Raw genomic sequence first — 21,165 nt, forward strand, 5'->3', positions numbered from 1 at the left:
CATGATTGGCAAAGACTCAGATTGTGGGATGTTAGAATATAGGGATTCAACATCAAGGGTAATAAACAGATGATGTTCAGAATCGAAAGGCAAACCTTCCAAACATGCAATGGCGTTGGTGGTATCGGCCAAGTAAGTTGGTGTACTTGCTGCCAAGGGTTTAAGAAAGTAATCAATGTATTTCCCTAAAGGTTCTAAGATAGAACCACAAAGGGACACTATCGGTCTACCAGGAGGATTAAAAGTACTCTTATGAATTTTCAACAAAATATAGACTAGAGGAGCACGTCTGCCTTCACTGGTAAGAAATAGAAATTCTTTAACACTCAGAAACTCTGCATCTTTCGCCCGACAGGCCAAAGCTAGAATTTCTTTGCGTATCGTTTCTGTAGGGTCCCCTCTCAATTTACAATAGAAGTTGATGTTGTCTAACTGTCTCAATACTTCAGAATCGTAGAATGAGGCATCGCAGACTACCACCCCTCCGCCTTTGTTGGCCTGCTTGATGATAATCGAAGTGCCTTTTTTGAGATCTTGGAGACATTCCCATTCTTTTTTAGAGAAATTGTAACATCGGTTCATATTCGAGTCAACTTGAGATGTAAAAATGGAATGAAAATCATGTAGGACCGCGCGTTCAAAGGTCACCGTTTCATTCGAGACCATCTGCGAAGAAGGCATGAAGGTTGATTTAGGCCTAAACGGAGTATTGTTGTTATCAAGATTAACGTTACTGGCTCCAAAATGATCTCTTAGCCGAATCTTTCTGAAAAAACTGCAGAGTTCTAGTTCAAGATCCATTTTACTAGGATTGCGCATAGGGATGAAGGAGAAACCTTTTTCAAGGACTGTAATTTTGAGATGTTAAATACGGCCGAAGTCTTGGCTAACGTCGGTATGACCTCCTCCTTGTTTCGAACATGTTCTCTATACCCCTACTGCGTACCTGAGGTGGAGGCCACTGTCCTCCCCTCCTCTACCGCGATCACATTCGGTGCCCCCATAGAGATTTCCCTAGTGTCCCTTGGGGCCTGGGACCAGTACGCAAAAGTACTGGCATCTATCCCACAGAACACCCGTAGGTTTTTGAGAAGTGTACTCTTGAATGGCCAGCCTTCTACTGGTTTGAGAGACACTGGGGCAAGCATGACAGTGGTGGATACGATCCTGCTCAAGCCAGAGGACTATGTAGGTGCTCCTCTGAGAACTACCAGGTTAGCTGGTGGGCCTCCCAAAGTATCGCCTGTAGCCTTAGTCCACATCACGATTGGAGACAAGACAGCAACGCTTCCAGTCTTGGTTCAGGACAATGTGCCTGCGAACATTTTGTTAGGCAAGGATTTGGTCAAGTTGGGGATGGTCTAACCATGGCTGCTGTGGCGGTCACCCGATCGCAGGTCGCACAGGGTCTTGCTGCAAGCCCAGTACCCTCGCAGACAGGGGAAACCCAAAGCACAAAGGAAACGGAAGGGTAAGAAGGCCACCTCTGTGGAGGGGACTCCCTCTCTTCCTCCTGCTGCTGCAGCATCCGCTGGGACTCATGCTCCGGACGGGCTGAGTCCAGTGGTGAACTCAGTCTCAACTCCTGTGGGAGAAGAGCCAGAAGACTTTCCTGTTGGGGAGGTACTCAACCCGGAGGACCACCCCGACCTTCAATGCTTGTTAGCTAAAGGGGGACCCTCCCGGGCGGACTTCTGTAAGGGTCAGAGAGAGTGCCACACTCTCGAGGGTCTTAGAAAACAGGCCCTGTCCCAGGCACAAGCAGAAGTGCCTAGGACATTCCAGATCTATTGGGAGGGTGAGCTCCTTGTTAGTGAGCCCTCTAAGCCTGAACCTGATGCCCTCAAGGGGTTGGTGGTACCCCAGGTTTACTGGCCCTTCCTGCTGCAGTTGGCGCATGAGGTGCCCTTAGCTGGTCATCTTGGTACCAAGAAGACTAAACAGAGGCTCTCTGCCCATTTCTACTTGTCACGGATGGGAGTAGAAGTGGAGTCCCACTGCACGACCTGCCCAACTTGTCAGTTATCTCGCAAGACTGGAGGCAGTGTCATTGCCCCACTGCAACCATTGCCAGTGGTTGGCACAGCGTTTGAGAGGGTGGGCATCAACATTGTCGGTCCCCTTGACCCTCCCACTTCAGGTGGACATCGGTTCATCCTGGTCTTGGTAGATCATGCCACCAGGTACCCTGAGGCTATACCCCTTCGGACTGTAACTGCCAAGGTGGTTGCAAGGGCTCTACTGGGCCTTTTCACCCGTGTTGGATTCCCTAAGGAGGTTGCCTCTGACAGAGGATCCAACTTAATGTCTAGTTCATGAAAACCATGTGGAAAGAGTGCGCAGTAACCTACAATTTCTCCACCTCTTACCATCCCCAGACCAATGGTCTGGGTGAGAGATTTAATAAAACTCTCAAAGGCATGCTAGGCGCTTTGGAAGATCCCCTAAGGAAGAAGTTGGATCTTCTCCTGCCATGCCTGCTGTTTGCTTACAGAGAGGTACCATAAGAGGGTGTTAGTTTCCCGTGAGGGGGCCCCTTGCCTTGATCAGAGAAGGTCTGGAAGCCACCCCTGCAGGTCCCGCCAAGCAAGTAGGGGACTATGTGTTAGGCCTCAGACGGAGGATGACACAGATGATGGGTCAGGCAACAGCGAATCTCAAGGCCAACCAGGAATTGAATAAGTACTGGCATGGCCTCAAAGCCTCGCAAGTGGATTGGACTCCAGGACAGGAGATCCTTGTGATGGAGCCTACCAAGCCTCGAGCTTTGGCAGACAAATGGACGTGACCCTTCAGGACAATCTCCATTATGGTCGAAGTCAATTATCTGGTTCACATGGGAGTCTCTGGGGTAGCCCCTCAAGTATTCCACGTCAACAGGCTCAAGCCTTTCCATAGGCGAGCGGAAGTCTCATGTCTCTTGCTAGCTTCAGAGCACGAAGAGGATGAGAGTGAGACCCCTCCTGATTTGCTGCATAGCAACCCTCAGGATGGCTCAGTGTAGGGAGTACATCTCTCTCCCGATCTGACGACAGAGCAGCAGAGGGCCTGCAGGGCTTTGCTCCGGCAGTGTGCCTCTCTGTTTTCACTGACACCAGGCCTTACACAGTGGTGTAGGTATGAAATTGACACTGGTGACAGTGTGCCTGTCAAAAGCAAGTGCTACTGTATGTCAGATACCGTTAAGAACCACATCCAGGCTGATGTTGGATCTGGGTGTTATTGAACCCTTAACCAGTCCCGTGGTCCTTGTCCCCAAGGCAAGTTCCCAGGCAGGTACCAAGGATTGGAGGTTCTGTGTGGACTACCGAGGAGTCAATGCCATCACCAAAACTGACGCGCACCCATTGCCCAGGGCTGATGAGCTTGTGGACATCATAGGTGCTGCCAAATTTGTGAACACCTTTGACCTTACCTCAAGCTATTGGCAAATAGCTCTGACGGACCATGCCAAGGAAAAGACAGCGTTCTCAACATCTGAGGGACTCTACAAGTTTAGGGTCATGCCTTTTGGGTTAAAGAATGCCCCTTTCACCTTCCAGAGATTGGTCAATCATGCGCTCAGTGGGCTGGAGGCCTATTGTGTGGCTTACTTAGACGACATTGCCGTCTATAGTTCCACCTGGGAAGAGCATTTGACACATCTGGATAAGGTGTTGCAGGCCTTTTAAAGGGCTAACCTCACTATCAGGGCCCCCAAGTGCCAGACCCAAGTGCCAGATAGCTCAGGGGAAAGTCACGTATCTTGGTCATGAGGTAGGAGGAGGTCAAATCCAACCTCTCCCCAGTGAAGTACAGTATGTTCATGACTGGGAGACTCCCACTACTCAAACCCAGGTGAGAGCCTTTTTGGGCATCACTGGGTATTATCGCAATTTCATGGAGGACTATGTAACCATAGCTGCACTTCTGACAGCTCTGACTTCACTCAAACAACCTAGGGAGATTAATTGGACCGAAGACTGTCAGAGGGCCTTTGATGGCTTGAAAGAAAGTCTGTGTAGGGCACCTGTGTTGTGTGCGCCCGATTACAACAAGCCCTTTATTGTTCAAACTGACGCCTGCGACACTGGAATTGGAGCTGTCTTGTCCCAGTTAGATGACAAAGGGAGGGAACATCCTATCATATTCATCAGGAGACAACTCAAGGGTAGAGAATTTAGGTGGGCTACTGTTGAAAAGGAATGTTTTAGTATAGTTTGGAGCCTTAGGCGTTTTAGACCCTACCTTACGGGGTCTACCTTCAATGTCCAAACAGATCATAAGCCCCTGAAGTGGCTTATGCAGATGAAGGGTGAGAACCCGAAACTGCTCAGTTGGTCCATTATCCTGCCAGGGCTAGACTTCACCATAGAGCATAGACCAGGGAAGAGTCACGATAATGCAGATGGCCTTTCCAGAAGGTATGTTGACCGTCTGGATGAGGGTTTCTCTCTCGTGGGAGATTAGGCATCCTAACCTCAGACTGGGAGGGGGCGACTATGACGCTGGAAATGCATTGGAGGGACAGGGCCTCCGTATCCTTGTCCTTTACTGCTTTTTATTGTGTGCTGTTGTGTTTTCCACACAGGAGTTCATGTGGGACTCCTAGCGGTGCAGCTCTCTCTTTTGGTTTGGTGTATAGACCCATGGGATACTCTTATGGCACCCATGGGTCGGGGTGCAACCCTGTGCCCCTAGTGTGTGTTCTTTGGGCACCTATGTGTGGCCCACAAAGCAGGGTACGGGCTGGTGGCAGCTCCGTGCTGAATTGACTGGTGCCCTGAGCATCCTCCATTTTGGGGTGCCCAGTTCCTGTCATTGGAATCGGTAGATTCCTGATCGAAACAAGATGGCTCCCGTGGCCTCTTGCCTTCCATCGCCTGTTACCTTGATCTTCCTGAAGTCCCGGGAAGCCCTGACTCTGTCCCTTCCCCTTGACTGGCTGTTGGGTGGAGGTTCCATATATGGTAGTTTGGGGAAGTACCGACCAGACTGGCTGGAGCCTTCCCAACGACTGTATGTTGTGTGTACATTTGTGGGTTGGACCTGGATGAATGGAGTGTGTGACGAATATACACTTCTTGTTGTAGATGTCTGGTATCTGGTATTTGAAACAATGACTGAGACAGCCCTCCCCGAAACTGGTATGAATACAGTGTGTAGTGTTGAATGGCGTGGTACTTGTCCGAATCCACATTCTGTGTGATGAGTGTCTGGATGGAGAGGAATGGCCTGAATGCACCATGCGCCTGATTGACTGACTGCTGAATGCCCTTCTGAATAATTGGTTGCCTGAGTGTGACCCAGCGAATGAATGGGAGATCAACTAGTATATCTGGGGGCCTCTCACTGCTAGAAATCGTTCACAAGCTGAAGAGAAACTGGGGTTGAAACTGAAGCTTCACCTTGGAGCCCTGCTGGAAGAGAAGAATTGCTGTTGCTCTACTTCGCCGATCTGATCTGATCCAAGAGAGGACCTGGTAAGGAGACTCTACCGAGCTACGAGGGACCATCTTGCACCAGCTGATCTTTGCCAAAGCTCCCTGGTAGGCAGACCTACGAAAGGCTGCCGACCGGAGACGGGGACTGCCGTGGAATCCCAAGGAGAAGCGCCCGGACTGCTGTCCATCACCATCAACGACTGCCGTCGCCGACCGGAGCTGCAGTGCTCCTGTTGCTAAAGAACATTTGATCCAAGGATGCTCTCGCCTGCACAGTCGACCACTTTGTCCCGCCGGAGTAGGTCGAGGCCATCGATGCGCCGAGGAGCATCTGCCGGTGGATTTCCCGCCACCTAAAGACCACAGAGACGCCGGACGACTCGACGCCCTCGCAGGGCCACAGTTCTTCAAACTCTTTGTGGTCCTGAACTATCCACATCGAGGTGCCCCGCACGCCTCTTCCTTGCAGGACGTCTACGCTCTGTCGTCGACGAGCACCGCTAGGAACAAAGCTGCTACTTCACCGCCATAGTTCACCCTGTTCATCGCCGGATGTTCGACGACCCGTGGCTTTTGCCTTAAAGGGAGTGCACTCAAGAAGGGCTGACGATTTCCCGAAGAGGAACTCTACAACACCAAGTACTTTGGGGTTGCTGAACTATCGGAAAGACTCGTGTTTAACTAATACAGTGTGCGGACATTCCTTTGTGGTTGCTTGGGGACTGCACTGTACTTAAGAACCAGCCTGCATCACATCCTGAGAAGCAAGGCCCTGATTGGTCATCCATTGCTATCAACAATAGAGAATCTTGGCTGGGGTCCTCTGTGCGTTCTCCTCTACCAGCTGGAGTACAGACCCCCCCCTCCAGTCTTTACACTCACACTATAAGTTAAACTAAGTAAAAATAAGGGTTTCCTTGCCCAAAGGAGTGACTCCCTCCCGAGGGCAAAAATGGAAGATCTGGAAAGTTAGTTCCTCAAGTATTGGGGGAATGTTTCCCTTTGCCAGCCTTCCTCATGCTTCTCGTGCAGTTCATGAACTGCTGGGAGATGTCGCCCTGCCTCAGCCCTCTTCAGGCTAGTAACAAAATTCAACAATGGCTGGGGAAATATCACTGTTCCCCAATTCGCCCTTCTCGGGCTTCTGCTCTGTCTCAGGGTCCCCGACCCCAATCGGCAGACCTTGTTCCTTTCTACCAGAAACTGTGGCAAAGAAAAGGGGTTTGGATGCATCTCCAAACTGTAGTGGCTCCCTGACCGTGATTGTCAGACCTGAATTCCTCCTACCAGGCACTGCGACGAAGAGGAGTGGCTTGGACACTCCTCCAAGCTGTGTTGGATCCCTACCTCTGGTTGGCAGACCTAGTTTCTTTCTACCAGGCACTGCGACTAAGACGAGTGGCTTGGATGCTCCTCCAAGCTGTGGTAGGTGCCTATCCCTGGTTGCCAGACCTGGTTTCTTTCTACCAGGCACTGCAACTAAGAAGAGTGGCTTGGATGCTCCTGCAAGCCGTGGTGGGTCCATGACCCTGGTTAACAAATATGGTTTCCTCCTAACAGGCAATGCGATAAAGAAGAATGGCTTGGATGCTCCTCCAAGCTGTGGTGGGTCCCTAACCCTGGTTGGCAGACCTGGGTTCCTCCTACCAGGCACTGCACCGAAGAAGAGGAGGTGGATGCTTCTCCAAACTCTGATGGGTACTTTACCCTGATTGGCACACCTGGTTTCCTTCTCTATCAGGTCTCTTAGTCCCAAACACAGACTTTACTCACCTGCCAAGCTTTGTGTTCCTCTGTATTATTCTCACTGTTCTCTGTATGACCTCTTGATGTCACATACATACTTGGTTTACTTCCCTGCCAAGCACCAGACTTCTAAAGCCCCTGAGAGGGATATTTCCCCACAGTAATCGGGAGAAGGTAATATACCCATAGGATTGCATTGGCGATATCGTTTTTTTAGACGGGAGACAGTAAAAAATAGCACTATTTTTTGTTGCAAAATCGGGAGTCTCCTGCATAAATCGCAGGGTTGGCATGTATGAAGTACTGTCTTCATATGTATATCTCTTCGAGTTCTCCTTATGGTTTCTTGATTTCACATACAGACTTGGCTATCTTCCCTGCCAAGTACTGTCTTCATGTGTATCTCTCCCACAGCTTTCTACTTGGTATGGCCTTTTCTTGTAAGGGTCCAAGAGCCTGTTCCCCTCGTTACCATATGTTGGTAGCGTTTCATTCACTATGCTTCTCAGGTTTCCTGCGCCCTCTGGGGACCCCCAACCATAGGCTCAGCCACCCAAGACTTTAGAGTCTTGGCTGCAGCCCTCTGATCGGTTGTGGGCTTCCCAGAATCCTTCTCTGCTTCACCAGTGCTCTGGGGCTCTCCTTAGCTTGCTTCAGTGGCTCAGCTGCTTCAGACCCAATTCAGCGTCTCCCTTCTCTCCAGAACGTGTGTCCCTTTAGTGCTTTAAGGCTGGAGCTTCTCGCAGCCATCATCCCTGTTCTTCCTCATCTCAGTCCTGATCTGGTTATGATTTTGTGGCTCACTAGAGGTCTTCCTTGTCTCAGTACTGGCTGAGGAATAGTGACAATAACACATGGAGGTATTTGAATAGGGGTTGATGTTAGAGATGTAGAAAGGGGGGCTAGGGTCAGGTGAGTGGCGTAGATACCGTGTTCTCTCCAGCTCGTCACTAATCCCATAGGGGGTTTCCCTCTGCATGAGAACCACCCGCTGAGTACCATCCCCAGGAGGACTCTTGGGTAGCGGCCTCACCTCCCTGGCCTCATGGAAAGGTGCTCCCCATAGGGGAGAAGTGACGGCATCTGGAGATTTGTCACAATACCCAGATAGTTATATGGCTCCATGACTTCAATGTTCACATTGTTGGTAGGCCACTCATGTTTTGATAGATCCTTCCCACTATTTTGTTTTCGTCAAATTGAGCTCAAAGCCATGCTCCTGAAAATATCTAGCCGCATACTTCAGCCAAGGTCTTTGGTCAAATCTAAGAAATCTGCATATACATGTGTCTGTCAAATTACCACATATTTCTCTAAAATTACATTAAGAACAAATAAGTGATCAATTGTCCCAAAGCCCTTCCTGAAATCTGCCTGGCAGATTTGCAAGATATAATTCTTCCTAGCCTATAGTATCTGTTTGAGGCTGTCATGTGGTAGATCATGCACAAACTGTGACGTATGTGGGTGCAGTAAAACACAGTAGCACCTATTTCATTCCCTTCCAAGAAGTTCATGATACAAACACGTGTTGCTTGAGGTAAACGGATGCCTCCCGAGAAGGTACGTGGGGAGTCTGTGTTGATAAACAAAAGGGGTGCGTGTAGATAGTAGCAATCTGTTGCGAGTGGAGGCATTGTGGACTTCTCGCAAGCAGAAGAACATATGCACAAGATGAAGTGAAAGGAAATACAGCTTTCCTTAGGGATGGGTGCGCTGTAAGATTCTGCTCCATGATATTCAGCCAATCTGTCTTCTAGGCACACAAATGTGATTTTTCTAGCATTCTACACTTCATGATAATGATGTGTTATTCATATAGCGCCTTAATCCAAAGTGCTTTACAGAGCACATATTTACATACAATATCACCCAATCGAAATTGGTACTCATTTGCCGACTTCGGAAGGATGGAACGATCAGATCGCAGCAATGAGCGCGCAACCCGCTGAACTATCTTACCAGCACTTAACTTATAGGCTTGCAGGGAGTGAAGGCAAAGACTGGCGTTTCCAGTCCTTTGCTGTTCCCCACATAGTCATGTCACCGGACATTAGCCATGCAGCATTTTAGACTTTCAAGTCATCCGAGGGATGAGGAACGAGCTGTTGTAACCTTTTCGGACAGTCGGTATACAAATGCTGTATAACTTGTGTAAGTGCTACACCTGATGTAAGTGCACACTGTAGTTTTGAGAGTTACTGTGAGACTGTGGGCCTACCTCTGCATCACATAAACATAGCAAGAATGCCCCTAAGGTTTTGTTTGAATTGTTTCTGCTATTTCCTGCCTGTGTGTCACTGCTGCTGCTTGTAAGCCTGAGAGGGGTTCATGCTTCGCTAAGCTGCTGCACTACATTTCCCTATGCTTTGGTCCTGAAGAGAGTGCTGGTGATTATCACAGACTCCTTTCCTATACATTTTTTATGCTGTATTAGACATGGGAATACATTTAGGGCACTCACAACAGAAAAACCGCTATACTCTCTAATGATGAGCCATGAGTACTCACTGTTTTTTTGACCCTAGCTGCTAAGCGATTGGGGAGCCAGACTCCCACTATTAACTTGAACCCCATTCTATCTGTGACACTAGATGCTAGATATCAGCAGCTGGCGTAATGGGAAACTGCAATTTCTTTGGAACGGCTTGGCGCCTTTGAGAAACCTGAGGGTGTCCTCACATCTACGCCCCTTGGGTCCTCTGCAAAGATGGCCAGGGAAAGGCCATCACCTTTGAGCCTTTCCCTTCCAGGAAAAGTTCTCTATTCCAGAGGCAGTCATGGGATATTCTTAGCCCTGTCCCGTGGGCCTAGAAAATGATAGAGGATATCATCAGTCCAGACACACCCGAAAGAGGGTGAAAAGGATTAAGGGCAGGATTGGTTAGACATGGTTTCCCATGTTTCTATTAACAATCAAGCTAACCCTCCCCCGACCTTTTGGGTTATTGTGAGTCTGCTGCCTTCATTTGCCCTCTCTTGACACTTGACAGTACTGAGACGAGGAAGAGGCAACTGAGAGTAATGAACACTATACCATTTCCCCACTTTGGTACTGGGCGAAGAAGATGCCTGCAATGTGCTGTGAAGGCCAGGCATGCCCCCTTAGTCATGGTCATGCAAAAATAATTGAGAAAGCACACCTGCAACCTGTTTGAGGGCTGCAGGTGTATAAAAGGAAGAGGGAAAAGCAACACAGGGAGGAGCAGCATGAAGGCTTGTGTGATCAGCAGCAAACATTGCTGGAAGAAAAGAGAGCCGCTGGAGAGAACTGGTGTGAGAAAGTCTGTGGTGTTCAACACGCCAAGACGCTGGGGACTATAAAGAGAAGTGGTCTGAGAAAGCATGGCTTGGGAGCGGGGGCTCCATGATGTAGACTGAAGGCAGAGAAGGCAGAGAAGGGAGCCATGCGGAGAGGCTGTCACTTTCCCTTTCCTCAGAAGTGCTTGTTCCCCTGTGTCAATGAGCCGGCACAGGAGTGCCTAAGGGCCAGGAGTTGGACCCCTGACAACAGAAGCAGGAGTTTGTGTCCTTTGCGCTGCTGGCAGAACGATTGCAGAGACCTGTGAGTTTCTACCTGATGAGAAACCGGGTGCGTGAATGATTGAATGTTACCATTGTTACAGAATGCATTGTATCGGACTGGTCATATGTCCATGCACGGATTTGATAATTTCACTATGGGCTGTTGCCAAATCACCACGGCATTAGGCACTCCGAGCTTGACTCCTTTGTGCAGGAACTCGCACTCCTAGGCACTGCTACTACTATACGCGCCCCCAGCATCCAGCACCATTACGCTTAGGCAGCTTGCGAACCAGAATGTTTAATAGTCACCTTTTTTCACAGCTTGGACCACTTGACAATACCCTCAGGGTACACCAGGCACCTGGCACAGGCCTCCAGCACCGCTGAACGTCTCCCATGAACGCTGCACATTGTAAGTGACGACGCACCGGGATACAACGCCACACCTGGAGCCACTAAGTCTTTCCAAATGGACACCTCACGGACCTGGTCACTATGATCATTGACTTCCTCACCCCACGAGCCAGCTTGGACCACCACCACGGCATTAGTGGGTTTCTAGAAATCCCATCACCAATCCTCGGATCTACCATCCACAGACCAGCCCAAGGATCATTAACCATGATTCTTCTTGTTCTCACCCTCGCAGATTTGGGACCAACCATGGCCCTTTGCAGTCTACGGGACCCTGAGGAACATTGGCCGTAAAATAATTCGGCCCACCTCTAAAGTGCAACCTCGCACTAACAATCCAGCAACTACTTGAGGATTGTGAACAGCACCCTACTGCTTTTTTTAACAGCAGGTAAGCTGTTCCAGATACACCACGTTTATGTATCACCACGGCACTATGTGCCAGTATTAAATACCACTATGAATTAATATATTACCCCTTGAGATCCTCACAGCTTTTTTTCAATTCCACAGATTGCATGGACAACACCACATATGGTGTCCCTCCTGACGAAGGCCAGCACATAGACCGGCTTCAATCAAGCCCTATTTTGGCCGAAACACACCTGTGTCAATCCCCGTGACACAACTGCACCATCCCCCCTTGTGTATGTTTTGTAAAAAGACTGTTGTGTACACTTTGTGTGAACAAAACCTGGGACCACCCTCAGTCTCAGGGGCACTTCCCTTGCACGGTAGGCCCTCTCCTACCCCATCTGTTCTGGGAATGTGCTACCCTTTGGAGTTTTGACCTCAGTACTTCTGAGGCCGACACTAACCCGTGTTACTACCGTTCACAATCACTATTTGTCCGTTTGATGTCAATAACTTTCGTGCTTATCGGAAGCTCTGTAAAAGTAAATTGTTGAACCTACTAAACCACTCTGTGTCATTGTTGAAGAAATATACACGCACAGAACAACCCTTTCGCTGTGTATGATCTCCTTCATCCTGATTATTTTCTTTCTGTACTTACACCCCCCTGGGTAAATTAGGACTCTGCCAGGCGCCCTATTTTTGTATTTGGTCTTGAGAACAGAGCCTGAAGACCATTTTGTGTTTGAATTGTGTTGCCTAAAACTTGGGGAGGAGCACCCGAGTATTGTTTAGAACTATTTAACCTTGAACGTAAGAAAGGGAACTTTGAGACTTTTTCTGGGACTGGTTTATACTTGGCAAAGGGATGCCGAAAGAAAGCTGTGAGCTGGAAGAGGCTCAGAACGTTCTTTTTTAACACTGTTTCTTTGGTTGCTGACATCCCTAGACATTGTTTAGCTTTAGTTGTGAGGGCAAGGATAGGTTTTGGACACATCAGATTCTAAAGTTGAACTCTTGCACTCAGACGTACCTTAGCTGTGTTCACCTGTAGCTGTAAATCAACCTTAGCATAGTGCAGGTTTTAACATCCTGAAATTTCTTTTAATAAAACAGTTTATTTTGAACTTTGAATCTGTTGTCTGTGTCTTGCTTCATGATGACTTCACAAACCGTGGTAATGATTGCTTCCATGGGACACAACAGCAGAGGCCACTGGCGGCTCTCAGCAATTTGAAAAGGTGCAACACCAAAGGGGGTGGAGTCATGGATTTGGGAGCATGGCCTCCAACTCATAACTGCGGGGTTAAAGACACCAATTTTAAACGCTTATATTTTAAAACATGCCCAAAACAAATTTAGTAATAATGTGAGATAATGGACATGCTAGAAGTTTCTAAATCTCCATATTTACAGTGTGTTTACTTCTGGTCATTAGAACAACCTGTATCGTTTAGTAGTCTCAATGCTCTAGAAAGCTGTCAAGTGTGGAGGTTTCCTTACCGATATAGGCCAGCACTGCCTCTTTTAAGTTAGGTGTATCCAAAGTCATGTTCAAATTATACATGCAGGCATTGGCACTGTAAGACATGTTCATGTTGCCTGTGTAAAAGAAGACCATCCTCAGGATATATGACAGCGCAGAACATCTTTTCAGCTAGGTGTGCTCAAAGGGGTGCTCAAAGAAAATTCAGTGTCCCGATCACATAATAAATAGCAGCACTGCCACTGTAAAACATTTTCATGCAGCTTGTGCACAAGATCATTATGGGTTTTGCCTTAACAATATGTGCCATTGTAAAACATTGTCATGTTACTTGGACCCGAAGACTGCCATGAGTCTTGCCTCAACAATATATGCCATTGTAAATCATTTTTATGCTGTTTGTGCCCAGAGAGCATCATAATGCTTGCCTGACCAATGTATGCTACTATTAAACGTGTTCATATTGCTGAATGTTAGTCAAGGACAAGCACAAGTGATAAAGGGATGGATAGTGAGTGAGTGGTGGAGTGATTTCACATGCTAGATTTACTAAATCTGGAGAACTGACAATACTTCCTTAACATGGAGATCATTTGTAAAGCTGAATCCCTTACCATTTCCTGCATTCCAGTAGACATTCTTTCAATATTTTTGAGGTTCGTTCTGAGGTTCCTTTTGAAGAGATACATAGCTGTCAAGTGGCCCCGTAACATGTATGTTACTTTCAAACAGTCCTCGCTTTACACGTTGCATGCTGGGACTTGTATTATTAAAGGATTGTTTTTTCCACGACAAGGTAAGCCCAGTTTAGCTTTTTGGACCACAACTCGCTCTCCCCCTGCAGCGTTACGTTTCGGAGCACAATTTCGCCACCCATTGTGCCACCCATTGTGCTCCCTGAATGGGGTCACTATGGGAATATGCGTCAGCGTGTCCATCGACTCGTCATTGCAATCTGTGCCGTCTGGCTGCTGGACTTTGTAACATTAATGTCATTCTTGATTAACAATCCTTCTTGACCTATCCACCGCCTTCGACACAATCAATAACTCAATCCTCCTTGACCGCCTCCACTCCCTGGGAATCCGTGGAAATGCTCTCAAATGGATAGTATCCTTCCTTGACAATAGGAACCAAAAAACCCTACTCTCCACCTATGCTTCCCACGCCTGACCAGTCAACACTGGAGTCCCACAAGGAGCATGCCTATCAGCCCTCCTGTTTAACCTATATATGTCCACCCTCCCACGAATAATCCGCTCGCACAATATCCTGTGCTACAACTATGCCGATGACACACAACTAATCCTAAAACTCCTGAATTCAAAACCCAACTGCCAACCCAACCTCGCTTCATGCCTCCTCGACATAGAGCACTGGATGACCACAAACCACCTCTTGCTAAACCCCTCCAAAACTGAAATCATGGTTTTTGGCAACACCAAACTTCTTCCGCACACACTACCGTGGCCATCTGCCATGGGCAACTCCCCGACACCCTCAAATTCAGTAAAAAACCTTGGATGCACCCTAGACTCAGACCTAACCCTCTCACTCCAAGTCAACAACGTCTCCAAGTCCTGCCACTACCACCTTAAAACTCTTAGGTGCATTTTTCCATACCTCTCCTTTCCCAACAGACTCTCCATGGTCCAATCAATTGTTATGTCACGACTGGACTACGCTAACCCCCTCTACCTCGGAGTCCACGCATACCGACTGACTAAACTACAAACAGTGCAAAACGCTGCAGCCAAACTGCTACTAGCACTTGGCCCAAGAGATCACATCTCTCCATCCCTCAAAACTCTGCACTGGCTTCCGGTTGCCCGAAGGGTGACCTTCAAAACCTTATGCATCACTCACTGAGCAATGCATAAAACCAGACCTCAATATCTTCAAGACAAACTAAAACCCTACCATCCTCCACGCACTCTAAGATCAAGCTCTGCCAGCCTCATACCAAAAACCAACTCAGTCAGGTTAGGTGGATCATCATTCTCAGACCTGGCCCCCACTCTGTAAAACGCACTTCCACTCCACATTCGACTCACCGAGGACCTCATGTCTTTCCACAAATTACTGAAAACATGGCTCTTCCCCTAAAATTGACTCTTAAGTCAAACTAGATAACAGCAATCAATAACCTTAGCCCAAAGCTGTTCTATCATAAATAACAATCCAGCATCACGATCCGAGCGAGAAATAGAAAACTAATAACCCCTAATGTAAATTAAAACAGATAAACTGAATAGAACAAGTAAAGTTGATGAAAACAGTGAAGTAGATGAAAGGAATAAACTGGATGCAAGTGGTGAAGTGGTTGAAATTAAGGAAATGGATGAAATAAATTAAATGGACGAGAAGAACGAAGTGGATGAGAGGAATAAAGTGGACGAGAGGATAGAAAGGATGAATTCATGACATGGATGGAGTGCACGGAATTCATCGAACGGATAGATAGCATGGTATGACAGAGTGCATGGAATGCACGGAACAAATGGAATAGATGAATCAAGCGCATGGGACGGATGGAGTGCATCGGACGGATGTAGTGCATGGGACGGATGGAGTGCTTGGGACAGATGGAGTGCATGGGACGGATGGAGTGCGTGGGATGGATGTAGTGTGTGGGACGGATGGAGTGTATGGGATGGATGGAGTGTGTGGAATGGATGGAGTGAGTGGGACAGATGGAGTGCGTGGGACGGATGGAGTGCGTGGGACAGCTGAAGAGCGTGGAGCAGATGAAGAGCATGGAGCGGATGAAGAGTGTGGAGCGGATGTGAGGCATGGATCGGAAGGAATGCATGGAACTGATTGAACAGATGGAGTGCATGGAATGGACATTGTGTAAGAATGTTTGGAGTGCATGGAATGGTTGGAGTGCATAGAATGGACATTGTGCAAGAATGTTTGGAGTGCATGGAACGTTTGGAGTGCATGGAACGTTTGGAATGCAGGGAACAGTTGGAGAGCACGGAACGGTTGGAGTGCATGGAATGGTTAAAGGGCACTGAACGTTTGGAGTGCCTGGAATGATTGGCGTGCATGGAACGCATGGATCATCAAGGCACTCGATCTCAAGCACCTACTGAAGACCACTATATCACATCACCATGCTTACTCTCTTCTATACACCACCACCCAACTAGAACACAGCGAAACTATGACACATTCGGTATAGCTGTTCTCATACCAACACCTGCCACATACTCCCCATCATCCTAACTAAACACAGCTGGTTGCACACCCGCCAGCCTAAGCGTTCTCCCCAGGCCTAACGCAGCCAGAATCAGTCTGGTATCACCCTGCCAGAACGAACACATACTCCTGATCTCCCAACCACCACACCTACCGCTAAGAAGCAGCTATCATACGAGTGTCACACCTGCTGCACACATATCTGGTGTACACACGCACCTTATGACTCTCTCTCTCTCTACTGACTTGAACTACGGTTCCCAAGGGCTTTCAACCTACCAGCGCCTTCAGATCATACCAATGGTACATAAGGCGCTATATAAAAGCAAAGTAACATGACATAACATAACATAACATAACATATATCGGCCCCCTGGTCCATTTGCAACTTTTCTGAACCCATTCTTAGACCTAGTGACGGCTCTACAGACCAAATATGTAAATGTGGTTGTGCTGGGAGATTTTAATTTGAGACTGAATCACCCTCCCCCCACCAGCTCTATCCCAGTTCGGCGAAGCACTTCTGGATTTAGGACTACACCAACACATTTCTGAGCCCGCTAATGCCCAGGGGGGGATAATGGATCAGATTTATTCAGCGGCTGATAGCATCACTGCTTCTTTGGTTAAGCAAGTAATATGGTCGGACCATTGCTTTATCTCATTCATGGTAAAGCGCTTTACAGCACCGACTAAAGCACACACAGCTCCTTCCCAGAGGCGCGATTGCCGCTCGGTCGATCCCCATAATCTACTGGCCCTCATATTGGCTCAATTTAGAAGCCCGGTAGCAATGATTTGTCATCCCTCTCTCAGATCTTTAAAGAAGTGGCAGATGAAGTAGCCCCTCTGAAACTGACGCAAGCTTGGAGAGCTCCTTCTGAAACCATGGTTAGTGCTTTTGAGACAGGCTCAGCGAAAATGGTGCCATTCCTATGGTCTGGCTGAGAAAGCCAGGCGGTGATCGATCACCAAATGTTACCATCAAGAGATTTTGGTGGCCAAACAGACGTTCTTTACTCAGAAGGTAGAGAGTGCCCTGAACCAATCCAGGGAACTTTTTTGGTGTTGAGATCATTTTCATCCCCCGCTCACCTCTCTTCTGGGGTCCGTCCATCGCAGGCTTGGTGTGACTATCTGCCAGATTTTTTTATCTCTAAGATTAAAAAAAATTGGAAAAACATCGCCTTAAGGAGGATATGCTCCGTGACTGTCCCATCTTTTATGCCCACCAAGACTACCATGCAGATATGGGCGGAATTCCCTATTTTTTCGGCAGAGGAGTTTAATCGAGCCTTCTGCCAACTCAAATCGACTGCACCCTCATATGCAATCCATGTGGGCACACTTAAGGCAATTATGCCGTGCTTGCTGCCCGTAGTTACTGATGCAGTGAACCATGCCTGTCAGGCAGGTCTGATTCCTACAGAACTGAAGCAAGCAACAGTCATCCCTCTACTTAAGAAGCCCTCTCTGGACATTACAGTACTATCTATTCTTCGGCCTATTTCCCTGCTCCCTATTTCCATGAAACGACTGGAATAACTAGTTTCACCTCTTATTTCCCCCTTCTTGGAATCATCCTTGTTTTTTGACCCTTTTCAATCTGGCTTCTGCCCGGGGTGCGGCACAGAGAGTGTCCTGGTGTCTGTGGTTGATGATTTGACCATGCTGGTAGACCAGGGTGGTGTGAGGTCCCTGATGCTGTTAGATCCGTCAGCGGCCTTCAACACTGACGACCAATCCACCCAGATCTCCTGGTTAGCCATGGCAGGCCTCTCTGGGACCGTCCTGGCATGGTTCCCTTCCTTTCTGTGAGAGAGGAGCCAGGCATTGCTACTCTCACCTTTTATTTCCTAGTTACATGGTCTCACTTGTGGTGTTCCTCAGGACTCTGCTCGGTCCCCTATGCTTTTTAATGTTTACGTCCAACCGCTAGTTCGGCTCATCCACTGGATTCCGCTGTTGTTCCTATGCCGACGATACCCAGATTCTGGTCCGTCTTGACCGGGCTGGGAAATTGCCTGGCCTTTGTGAATGTCTGTCAGCAATGGGAGATTGGATGTGTGCGAACTGGCTCAAACTAAATGGGGGCAAAACAGAAGTCTTGGTGGTGGGTTCTCTATCTGAGTCTATGCTATGGACCTCCTCACTGTGGCCTACCACCCGGGTGATCTTCCTGTTCCTGCATTGACTGTCAAGAACCTGGGGTTGGTTCTTTCAGCCTCGCTCTCTATGTCCCCTCAGGTGAGCGCGGTGTGTAAGACAGGTCATTTCATGCTGCGAGTTCTCAGGAAGGTGCTTCCTTGTCTTCCCGATTTCATCAGGCTGCTGGTAGTAGCCTCAATGTTTACTAGTCGGATAGACTATTGCAATGCACTGTACCTGGCCCAACCTTTGTGCTGAATCTATTGGCGTCAGCTAATGCAAATTTGCCAGCTCGTGTAGCTACAAATGCTCCCTATGGAGCTTATACCAGCCCTGTGTTACTGACTCCACACTGGCTTCCAATTGCCCAAATAATAAAATGTAACTCTCTCTTCCTGGTTCACCGGGCCTTGTCTGGACGATGGGCTGAATATTTGAGGGAAAAATGTCATTGCTACGTCCCGCCCGATCACTCCGCTCTAGTGAGGCCAATCTCCTTGTCATTCCAAAAATGTGGTTGTCTGTTGTGGGAGGCCGAGCCTTGTCTTTAGCGCCTGCTAAACTGTGCAATAGCCTACCTGTGGTGTGAGGGGATGGAAAACCTTCTCCTCTTTAGGCGGGCCCAGAAAACCTTTTGGTTCAAGCTGCTGGTCCTGACTTTGTATTCCCCGCGCCAAGATACCCTCGGGTGAACGTGCGTGCTACAAATGTCCATAACATAACATAGTACTTTGGTGCCAACATGCCACGGACAGTCTGCTCGCCTCCTTGCTCCAGCCGGAATCAAAGTACAGGGACTGGGGATTGGGAAAGGCTCCACTGACCTTGCTTCCATGCTTGGGTTGCATGCATTGTAGTTGCAAACAGTGGCGTTGCTAGGGGAGACTTGGGGGGGCAGGGCCCCCCCTGTGAAACCCTGTGCCCCCCCTATCTAAGACGAGCAGTGACCATGTTCTCCCCCTACTTTTGTCTGTGCCCCCCTACTTTTGTCTTTGGCCCCCTCTGTGCCCCTCCTAAATTTGATTCCTGGCGACGCCACTGGTTGCAAAACATATAGGATCTTCCCGATCGTAACTGCAAACTGAAATGCTAATGCAAGTCAGGGGCTAAGCAAGCAATGAGGGGTTGCACTGCAACACATGGAAGGGACCTAAGGGAGCAACTGCTGCCTTCCACCAGTGTCCCTCCGGGAGGCATTACATATCCCCTTTAAGAAGAATAAAATCACCCCTCCCCCAAATGTTGACAATGCTAAAGTCTTCCAGTTGTTATTTCATGGTGTATGCCAAGATGGGCTGTACCATAACCCCATGTAAACCTGATACCATGGTTGAGGTGTCTTTGAGGTGTCAGTGGGACATCAGAAGGATCGTCCCGCAACCTTCTACCAGTTATGGGCCCTGAATTTGTGCCCTGGCATACCATAACCTGAATTAGCATGACTGAACATAATATTGCATAATACAGCAGCATACCAAGGCATAAAAGCTGTGGAAAGATTTTTTTTTTATATGGCCGTAAACCACTAAATGCAACCGCCTTTGATTTTTCCAGGGTCTAAAAAGTGTTTCTGTAGTTATTGGGTGGACTGCTGGGCAAAATATGGCATCAACAATCACCTCTTAATCATTCTTCCACTCTCCCTCACTGACAACACAGCTTAACACATTACTCCAACACCGAAACAACAGATGTTATGTTAAGCATATGTTATGCCACTGCAATCACCAGAGCAATGGCCTTATGGCAGGCACCTGGACCATGCCCCATAGATAGTGGCAGAGTGACCCCGTCAGAGATACCTAAACCATGGTCTGTAAGTTAGAGTAGTAAGGTGACACAAAACAATAGAAACAGAAATAAAAAGGTGAAGAGATACATTCAGGCACAAAGGAATTAGCGCGTTGAGGATAGGGCAAGAGGTGGAGTCATTATGTGTATATGAATATGTATTGGGTGATGTTGGGAAAATGTACCTAATGAAATAAAAATAAAACTTGATTACTCACGAAAACTAGCATTTTCCAACAAAGGCAGTTTCCCAAAAACGTCACAGAGAAGTGTTAAGGCAATAAGTGAAGCATGGATGAGTGATGGAGCAATGTAGTGCTTGACAGTTCTATATTGTTGATAGCACAATGGAACGTACACCAACCCAAAAAACATGTCTACACTAAATGTCCCTATTTGATCAAGGATAGGCATCCCCTACCACGTAAACCCTGGGGAGTAACTAGAGCCAATAAACAAGAAGATGTGGGTAACGCGGGACAAATTGCTGAGACACTCAAGCAAAATAAGTAACCATCGTATGGGAGCCCAAATGAGGGGGTAGGCCAGGTCAAGGATAATAAAATCAATTAATCTTTATTGTTTACACATCAAATCACATAACATATGGTACTGAATCCATCATAAAACAGCATAAAAACAGACAATCAATATAGAATATGTACAGATAAAGTGCATGGCAACCACCTAAGCTCCCTGCAGTGCAGGATGAATACCAAGTGCAAAGTGCAATAGCCCCCCAGGGAGAAAGGAAAGGGAAAACCAATCTACCGGGGAGGATCAGAGCAAATTGAAAAGGGCCAGTCCTAATACTAACCCAATCTCGAAATGCATGCACAGTCCAAAAATTAATTCTGAATCTAGCTGAAACTATTCCAGCAATTAAGAATAGAAAATAAGAAACATTTGAGAAATGCAAAAATTACAAAATTACGACACCTCTCCAGTATCATATTCTAAAGTGACAGAAATTATTTATACAACTTAATGGACAAGCTTGCAGTGCAAGATATGTAAAAGGTGCCACCTGCAACGCTTGTCACCATTTCGACCTAAACAGTCAACCACCGG

The sequence above is a fragment of the Ambystoma mexicanum genome, chromosome 10 (assembly GCF_040938575.1).
Source record: "Ambystoma mexicanum isolate Mex_15411 chromosome 10, UKY_AmexF1_1, whole genome shotgun sequence".
Taxonomy (NCBI): Eukaryota; Metazoa; Chordata; class Amphibia; order Caudata; family Ambystomatidae; genus Ambystoma; species Ambystoma mexicanum.